The sequence below is a fragment of the Trachymyrmex septentrionalis genome, unplaced genomic scaffold (genome assembly GCF_001594115.1).
Source record: "Trachymyrmex septentrionalis isolate Tsep2-gDNA-1 unplaced genomic scaffold, Tsep1.0 scaffold203, whole genome shotgun sequence".
In the NCBI taxonomy this organism is placed as follows: domain Eukaryota; kingdom Metazoa; phylum Arthropoda; class Insecta; order Hymenoptera; family Formicidae; genus Trachymyrmex; species Trachymyrmex septentrionalis.
Window position 1 is genome coordinate 204,952 of NW_017305213.1, and position 10,642 is coordinate 215,593.

A 10,642-nucleotide genomic window follows, 5' to 3' on the forward strand; every position below is an offset into this window, starting at 1 on the left:
TATATATATATATATATATAATAAGAGAAAATAAAATAACTTACTCGAATGGAAGCTCGTACGGCTCCAGTCCGAATAAGTACTCTAGACATGGGGAGCTATCTCTCCACATGTCATAGAGGCAGTCTTCTCTATGCCATTTTCGAATGGCGCGTATCCAGCGCCGCTCTTCGTGGTTCGTGAATCCACGTATTTTTATGTGGCGTGTGCCACACCACATAGGCTGGAAAGTAAAAAGGAAATAAGTATTTATTAATAGTAGGTATAAAAATAACCGAGTAGAAAATAGTAAAAAAAAAACTTACCAGAGGGATGATTTGCACACCAAACTCATTTTTTAGTTGAAGTCTGACAACTCTTTCGTTGTCAACCATTAAGTACTGAAAATGAGAAATAAAGTCAAAAAAGAATAAAAAAATAATAATAAAAGAACAACTTACTCCTTCGACTGGGTACTTGTACTTAATGTGTAGATGCTTTCTTAAGTCACACATTTTGATCACTTTTTTATACGTTTCCTTTTTATATTCCCGAGATTGACTGTCTGTGACAGCGCGAGTGACAACTATATATCATACGACGATGGAACGATATATAAATGCGTACGGGGTAAAGTTCTTCTCACACTGGTTTTTGATAACATTCCGAACGAAAGTATGAACCGATAAAAGTTCGAACGAGAGTACGGGCAACGATCTGTCACACGTGTTTTGAGATACAGATAACAATCTGTATTGTCACGAGCGTCGGGACACTAGGTTGAAATACACTGGTACTCGATTCGAATTACTCACCGACATCGATATAGTGATGTTGTGGAACGTGGTTGTGGATACGGGGTGGTTTAAGTCAATGTTCACATAGATACGCGCTAATAACATGTATGATGCATCTTCGTACGATCCTTCGGAACCCTCGACATACCTCATGTACTTCGATGTGAATAATTCGTACGGTTGGGCAATGTCCGAATCCATACCGTACGGAGAATTTCAATGGGTCGACGACATCGAGCGCTTTGACATAATGTCTGTGTCGTCAGACTCCATTATCGGTTATATTCTAGAAGTCGACCTTGCGTATCCACAAAGCGTTCATGACTGCCGACCTTCCATTCTGCCCCACTCGCGAACGGCCTCCCGGAAAACGGAATGATAAACTGCTGGCCATTCTTTACAATAAGGAGCGCTATGTCGTGTACTATCGCAATTTACAACAATCCATTCAGCATGGACTATACGTGAAAAAAATTCATCGAATATTACGATTCGCCCAATCCCCATGGCTTCGCGGATATATCGAACTTAATATGAGATTTAGAATGTTCGTGAGTAACGAATTTGAGAAGAATCTTTACAAACTGACGAATAATGCGGTATTTGGAAAAACGATGGAGAACGTATGATCCGGATTCAGACAGAGCTCACTGTCGTGTACGTAATTTCGTAAAGATTCTATCGATGATTCTATCGCGACTTTTCGATTTCGTCTCTCCTCATAGGCATACAAAATTTATTCACAGACATCATATCATTCGCGCGAACCTGACCACTGTCGCGGTTTTCGTCACAACGATTCATTTTATAATTAAACTCAGTTTCGCGAAGTTCTTCTTTCCATTTCGCGACGCAATTCTAAAATATTTTTTTCCAACTCTTTATTCGTCACCACACCTTGAAGTCGTTCTTTAAACGATTTCTCTAATATCTCATTAGTCACTACATTTTTCAGTCGTACAGTTACATCTCGATTCAGATACTGAATCTCTTCCATGTTTCTTCGCATTTTCTCCATATCGGTACGCATTTCTTGTGTATCTCTTCTTATCGTTCGAACTTTTTTGATAATCTTATCTTTTTATGAATGGTATAACAAGATAAAGTAAAGAAAACACAGTTGCTTTAAAAAAAATTCATAAGTAAAATGAATGTTTTATTAATAGCTAACTGTTTTCTTTACACCAATTGATTCGTCTCATTATTCTGTTTATAAAAGTATGAAAGTACGATTATCAAAAAGTCAATAGTGTAAGAAATTTAAAGGAAAAATAGGCACAACAAAGAAGCTATCAGTGTCAAGGTTGGCTCGGTGACAAGACGGAAATCTATCAATATGAAGGAGATCAGACCTCGATTCGAATCCCGGAACGCCCTGATATTTTTCTCGTGTTGTCGCTTATTTCTTACAATAGTGTACAAAATATTTAATATTGCCTGTTGTTCAAGACCGCGCGAAGAGAGCGACCAAGCGCGATTAATGGACACTAATGTTGTAGCACAAAAAAAGGAAAAACGCAGTTTTAATTCACAAAAGGTTTATGTACAATAAGAATCTTATTTTAGACAGCATATGTGAGAACACAAACAATATTAGAAATTAAATGCTTATAATGGTCTAAGCTGGATCTTTAATGCTGTAGACATCTTTAATGTTATAAATATTTAATTTCTAGTTCTTTAATAAGTATTTAATTTCTATATATAATGTCAAGTTTACAGATAGAGTGTTGTAACTTTAGAAACATTTGTGCAAAATGGAAAATTCCTTCACGGAGCTTTACACAAGAGACGATTTCACATCATCTTACGAAATGATTTTCTCGACGTTATTCTAAAGGCGGTTTTCTTGGTAACAATGAACTGCGACATTCGTCACGATCAGCAAATTTAAGAATCCGACCAGACAAAGCCCCTCTCAGTCAATTGCAAATGGAATTTCGACAAAATCAAGTTGTTGATTTTGTCCCCTCAGTATTCATAGCTATCGACAGATCAGACTGTTTGTCATGAAAAGAATCGCATTAGATATGCGCGAGCGACAATTAGAATGAGTGATTGAAGGGAAAGCGAGTTATTTCGCTTGCTCAACATGCCTGCGCACTATCAGTGCGTTGTGTTTCGTTTTGGTCGTGTCACGTGCGACGTTGACATGTTGGACTTCAGCATTTACAATCCTATCGTGCGTTTTCACACCTGTTTCGCTTATATACAGCGGTCCTCATTTAATTATTCAGGCGTGTTGCTAGCACTTGACTACGAATCTTAACATCGTTTTTGACTGCCTATCGCATGTACAATATTATGCTACACGTCGAGATCCAACCGAATTGTACATTTCCGCGCTTTAAAATTGTTGCGACATTGAACTATTTATTTATTTTTATGTATTCTTTTATTATTTTTATTATACTCACTTTATTTAACATCTGAGGAAAGCTCAATCCCGCAGCCGAAACTTCTAATGTTATGTTATGTTATGTTATCTTTTCTCTGAATTGTTTTATACATTAATATACGCCGTTCTGCTTCGTTTTTTATTTTATGTATCTTTGACTAATATCTTTTATTAAATGTGTTATGCGTTGACTCTTATTTCGCCGTTTACTTTGTTTTTATTTTCTTAATATAATATTTGGCAGATATCATAAAATTAATGTTTTACTTGTACATAGATTAATTTTAACAAAGTGACTAAAATACAAAGCTTTTTTTCTTAAAAATATAATATTGTAAAATTTTTATTTTTTGAAAATCAATTGATAGTTATTCATAAGATAACAAATTTGATTACATATACTTCGCTAGTATAAAATGATTTACAGTATCTACATAAAAATTCGCAATATGCCTTCAACTCTAATATTGAAAACAGAGCACACACATAATTTAAATGGTTCACTCTAAATTATTCAATTAGCACGCTCGCCTTAGATTTTTACTTTTATATAAATAAAGTTTGCGGCACACGATGCTTATTTTTCTGCTGGATTTGAATCTTGCCATCGTATTGGCTGCGGTCCTGACAGTGTCCTCAACATCGTAGCCGATACGGTGGCAAGAATTTATTCTAGCTAGCAATCCAGCAAGAAAATAAACATCGTGTGTCGCCGGTTTAATTCAAGTAAGCACTCTGGTCACAATATACTTAATAAAATAATCTTTTAGAGCTTCGGACATGCCTGCATACTGTAACGCTTCTCGTTTCGTTCGACTCAGCTTCCCTATCTTACACGTGTACCCTAGCTAATTCGCTATTTACGTCCTTGGCCCAAAGGAATTCGTAATCGAAAGTAAAGAATAATGCCCGATATATGGATCTCAATGATTTATTCTTACATATCTAGCAATAATAGAGCAGGACCTTTCCGTCCATAATTTTTCGCGATAATGTTTATGTTTTTAAATAGCACATGTTGAGAAGGTTTAAAGATTGTGTTCTCAAGGAGCAATCATAATTATATAATGTAATTATAAGCAGGTCACTGCAAAGAGATATTGCTTGCTATCGTAAATTTTCATATTACTTTAAAGTTGAAATTGACGGAATAGACCCGCTCTATCTTAGTATAAAATTAATAATCATTTCAATTACAAGTTAATAAATGCTTATCTCTTCGTCTGCAACTAATCTGGGTCTTTTTATCCAGCCCAAGTTTTTTTTTACTATTCTAAGCACTCAAAAAAGAGGTAGAAAAATTTTAAGTTACTTTTCGACATCTCCCTTTCGCATTACTAAACAGTGTTTTCATTCAAAATGTTAAAACTTTTATTTAATCCATCCTTCCTTTATTTCGAAAAGTTTGATATTTCGTTCATGATAAAAAAAACTCAGATTGCAAATAAAGGGATGATAAGCCTCATTACAATCCACTCATTCATTTTTAATCTAATATGTCAATTATAAATGCAAAAATTCGTAAGTAGAGGAATACATGTACAATGGATTTTTATTAATAGTAAGTAACATATTAATTCGTCCTGGCAATTAAATTGATAGGTACCTACTTAAAGGAATTTCGAGTGGAATTACAATTTAAAACTTTGTTCGCAGAATTAATGTACGAAAGCCAAACGGAAATGCTTCCTGTGGCGCTCTCATGTGGCGAAGTGGAAGGTGATAGAAGATGATTTTATACGATAAAAAGCAACTTCCGAGCGAGTCGACAGCGCTTTGAATCGCTGTCCACCACGATAAGATGGCAAGCTAGCGCGACTTCTCTAATTCTAATGCTAATTTCGAAGCGGAAACTTTTTACATCGCTTAATTCAATTAGTTTCGCTGTTTGAATGCGGCAATTAGCATATTAACCTGACTAAGCGAACTTACCGCGTGCTGAGCTGTGCGCATGCCCGAAGTCGCGGCTTTTCAACTTTTACCCCTTCAGTAGTCCCCCGTAGTGTCCCGCTCATTATTCGAACCTGTTTCGAACGCTATTATGATGCAAATTGAAAGCTAATATTTTTACCTGACGAAAATATATATATCGCATTATCGTGGTGAAAGTAGCAAGGCGTCGTAAATCCGTCAAAATCCAATTTGGATTTCGTGTTGACGACGCTGTTCGCGCGAATTTGCATAATCGAGTCGTCCAATTTCGGTGATAGACGTCACTTTTGATCCAATTAATCTTTCACTGCTCCAACAAGAAGGTCAATGTGTCGAAAGTCTAATTAACCCTTTTACCGTATAAGAAGGAGTCACTAGTGAGCGAGCGATTCCTGTTCGTGCAAGTTTCTTTGAGTCTTTCGGTAATTGTAAATTATACTACATTTTATTATTTTCCAAAATAAAGTGCCGATGTTTATTCTAGAAAATTGAAAGTACGTTGGTGAATTTTTAGAGATTTTTTTGAATTATTCTGAATGGGTGAGAAAAAAAAACGGACGGATTCTAGTATTCCCCCATCCATTTGTATGGATGAGGCATCAAATTGTAGTTGGTACGGTAAGGGTTAATCGTACCTTTTCCATCCCTTAAACTTAGAGGATTCTAATTATGAATGCATAACCTTGCGATTTTTAGTACGTTAACAGCATTACTCTCTGCAACAAAAGCGGATCCAGCAGATTCAGCTACCGACAATTTATCGAAAATAATAAAATGTTTCTAATCGATCTCCGAAGAGTCGAAAGAGTTCGCGGCGAGATCGACGTAAAGCCGAAGGTTGGACAGGAAAAGTTGCTAAGCCGAAACTCTCCTCCGGTGTGCTCTCACCGTCGAAAGCGCGGAACGAACACAATAAATGATCGCTTCTACAACTTCTTTCGACGAGCTCTCGTTCAAGGCAGTCGGCATTGTCGGAAACCTTCCACGGCTGTCCGAATGAATAACGCGTGCGCTTTTATGCGCCTGTCGGAAAACGTTACGCTGCTCCGTTAATAAGTCGTACGATCAAATTGACGCAACGAGTTCTGCGGACGCACGACGTTTAAAGCAATAATTAATGTCGGGCATGCAGAATGAGAACGCGGATAATGCGGGGCTATCTCAGTGCATTAATCGGACGTTGAATACTTCTGTGTCGCTTTGATCACAATATAACGTGATCTACCAAAAGAGATATTTGTAAAAAGATATAAGTGCGTATCAAATTTTATGTCCAGATATTTTCAACATTACTCTAAATCAATAGTTATTGTAATTCAATGGAGGGTTATATAATATATAATTAAATAAGTTATTATAACATAAAAATTGAAAGTCATAAGATAAGGAAATTATTATTTCAATAATATTATTAAAATAATAATAATAATAATAATATTATTATTAGAATAAATTTTGTTTATAAATTGTTATTAATGGATACTTATGGATCAATTTTGAGCAGAATCATAAGACTCGTAATTTGTCCTCGTGGAACTTGTAAGAACTTACGGCTGTAGTTGTAATTATATGCATACCGTATGATCATTCGTAAATATTTATATGATTTCTCATAAATCTTACGACTAGCAAGAAGTTGTCTGTAAAGATATTGCATTTTAGTTATAAGTTTCTGTAAGTCTTCCGAGAACAAGTTACAAACCTTATAGAAGTTATTCAAAATTGACCTATTAGTTTTAAAATAATAATATCATTTTATCTGTCGTTTCGATTATGCTCTCTTATATTATTTAATTTTGTCACAATGTCCGACATTCCATATACGTTTAGAGAACACTTTCGAAATGCCCAAAATTGTATAATTTTCAGATCATTGAAATTTAGATTAGTAAAAAGTCGTAGACAAAAAAATAAAAGAAAAGCATTTTAAAGTAAGAAAAACATTTTAAAGTAAGAAAAACATTTTAAAGCATGAAACTTGTACTTTAATATGCTTTAAGCCATTTTTTTAATTTTATAGTTTTCTTTATATTGTAGTTTTGTATCTTAGTAAATCGTATTGTTATATTCCTCAAAATTACATACATTCAACAATCTGCAGCTCGATATAAATTCATTTTTTCAATTATAATAAAGAGATTAACAGGATACTCTTAAATTTAACAACATTTTAATAAATATTATAAAGGACATATAAGAGTCAAATAATTGTTTAAAAGTGTAGATGTCATATTAATAGAATAAAATTTAATTGAAAGAATAGATAAACATTACATGTTTCGGCTTTTTATTAAGCCATCTTCAGATGATTCTTAACATTTTGCAATTTCTTGTATATCCATTTTTTCTGCAGTTTACACTTTGTGTTCATGATGAAAAGTTAAATATTTGATAGAAATATTTGATAGATGCCTTCCAAGAAACAAAATTTTCCTTTCAATCGATTTACAGATCGAATGTTTGAATTTTCTAGATATTACATATAATATAAAATTGATATTATTTGTTGTATGTGAGAAGGAGAGTCTTTTCAATTTATCTCTTTTTAAACACTCACTGTACACTCGAACAACTCATTGTGATGATCAAAGTTTGTAAAAATATAAAAATCGTAGATAACATTTGGTCAAATATACAAAAGTCGTAAATGAATTATGAGTATTAAAACAAGACAATAAGAGTGAGTTAATATTATTCACAGCTCAAAAGTTAAAATTAAAATTGTAAAAGACTACTGTTTTAAATGACTAATCTGAGATATGTTATCAGTATGATTTCTCATCACTTATTGATTTTAAATTTTCGATAGATTAGTGTGACACAAATATAAACAGTGTCAAAATTTGTTTATAATACATATATATATGCTTTATTGAAACCTTCTGTATCGGTTTGAAGATTAAGACTCATTTTTTCAACAAATTTAATAATTTTTATTAAAAAAGTATAGTTTTTTCTACCTAATGCTTTTTTAAAAATTTTCTTACAATCTTTTTCTTGATCGAATTACGCGACTTTAAAGTTAAATATGCATTTCTTATAACTAACATTGAAATTCAATGAAAAATCATTGCGAAAAATGAAAAAAACATTTTAAAGCTCAAAAATTGTACTTTGACATAGTTTTGATCGCTCTTAAATTTAATTTTGCAGAATTGGGAAGATAAAAGATTTTGGTAATGATTTTTGGACAAATTTCAACGTTTATTGTAAAAAATTATAGTTTTAGTTTCAAAATCACGTAATTCGGTCCAAAAAAATCGTGAAAAAATTTTTAAGAAACATTTTTTACATAAAATTCTACATTTTTTGTAAAACCGTTAAATTTTTTTATGAAAAAATTTTTATTACGCTATATTATGACTCATCTATACTAATCTGTAAATCTTAGAGTTAATCTCCGATCTTATCTGTTAATCTCCGATCCAGTTTTATTATTCATCTATATTTATAAAGCTGGGATTATATAAAAATGCATATTTTATATTATTACTATATTATTAATATGAATACAAAATGGCTTACACATCTACATAAATTACGTAAAAACAAAGCGTTAAAGCCTATTCTTATTTTGCATATATGTATTTTTTTTAGCATTTTCTTGTAAAATTGCATATTTACTCATATTTCTTGTAAAATTACATACTTATATTTTGTCAATTATGTTATTGAATATTATACATATGTTTGATCAAGTTCGATACTTTCTATCATTAAATAATTCCTCTCGTACTCGTACTCGTTAGTGCGAATACTAAACCACTGAAGTACTTGATGTATTAACAATTCTTTAAGAAATTAAATATTTAAGACTTAATTTTGTATTCAATGTCATATTTTGCGTTAATACTGTTTTATATATTTTTTGCTCAAATTTTCCGTTTAATTAATTTGTTTATTTTATTATATTTTTACAATTATTTCTTTCTGTGCCTTTCATTTAATAAATATATTGCATATTTTGCATCTTATGCAAGTTTATCATTGTAAGTATTTACAGTGTTCTATAAGAAATTAAATACGAGTATTCTAGATTTAGTTTTGTATTCAAATAAGTTCGTTTGTGTTAATACACAACAATGTTGTATTTTTTGCATCAAGTTAAATTATTCGTTTGTCTTATTATATTTTTGAAAATATTTCTTTCTGTGCTTTTCATTTAATAAACTTATTGTATATTTTTACACTATTTCCTAATATTTATGCATATTTTTACCAAATTTTGTGCATATAATATGTGCATGTATTCTTGTTTTTATATAATCCCAGTAATATATTATACATTATATATTGCCTCTTTTAATTTATAATAATATTTATTATTTAATTTTTACTGCACTGAAGAAGATTAAAACTATGATCAAAACGTTCGTGATGTGCTTATCGTTTGGGTTTTTGTAATAATTCAATAATATATGTGTAAATATTATGTTACGATATCCGTATTTGGCTCTTATTAGTTAGCTTTATATTCCTTTTTTATTTGAAGAAAAACTAAGGCAAAATTAAATCACACTTTAAATTAAAATTAAATAATAAAAACTTAAGGAAATTTAACAATGAGAGCCTGTACCAGGCGTTTAATGTGAATGTTTGTAATTATATTATATATTTGCGAATACATGAATCATTATTATCACATTGAACACCGCAGGATCTCATTGGCAAATTTCCTTAAGTTTTTATTATTAAATTTTGGAGCCTTTTTATTGTACATTATTATTATTTAATTTAAATATTCAGTGTACTAAATAATATTGATAAAACACAAACGTATTATATAATATTATTATCCTAAATGCATTAGTTTTTAGAAACTCTACAAGTGTTCTTATAAAAAAAAAGATATTTCAAGATAAAGCTGTTACAAGTCACTGACCTGAGGTTATCCGAAAAGATCATTAATCTAAGGAATTTCCCTAAAGCTTATCCTACGCTTATCGCGAAGTGTGTAAGGCACACCTTATAAGATTGATGCAAATAAAAGGGAAGAATAAAATAAAGCACATAAGATCTTTCCGATAAATACTATCAAATTACTCCAAATTTTACATTAATGCAATTAAGAATATACAGGATAATTCTTATAAAGTATCCTAATTTTATTTTTAGGAGTAATTTTTCACCTTTTAATTCAAGACAAAAATTTTGTATAAAAATTCACATCATATATTTGAACGGTTCAATCTCAAACAAACAAGGTACTAAAAGTTGAAAAAAAAATTTTATTTTTTCAAAAATTTTGAAAATCGCTCGAGTTATTTTAATCTTTGATACATAGAGGAAGTCCAGGCAAAGCGAATGACCCATCCTCTTTACCCAATATATGAATCCAATGTGATCGAAAATATTGAGAAGATGGAGTTGACAGACGATCTTTCGAGCGAACGAAAAGCACATGATTGTTTATTCATATCATTTTACTTTTGTTTTTTTTTTCACAACGCAATATGATATATGTTTCCGAATACACCGACCCACCGTTCGAAGACTAGATTCAGTATAGTGTACCAAATGGGCTCATGAAAGTTGC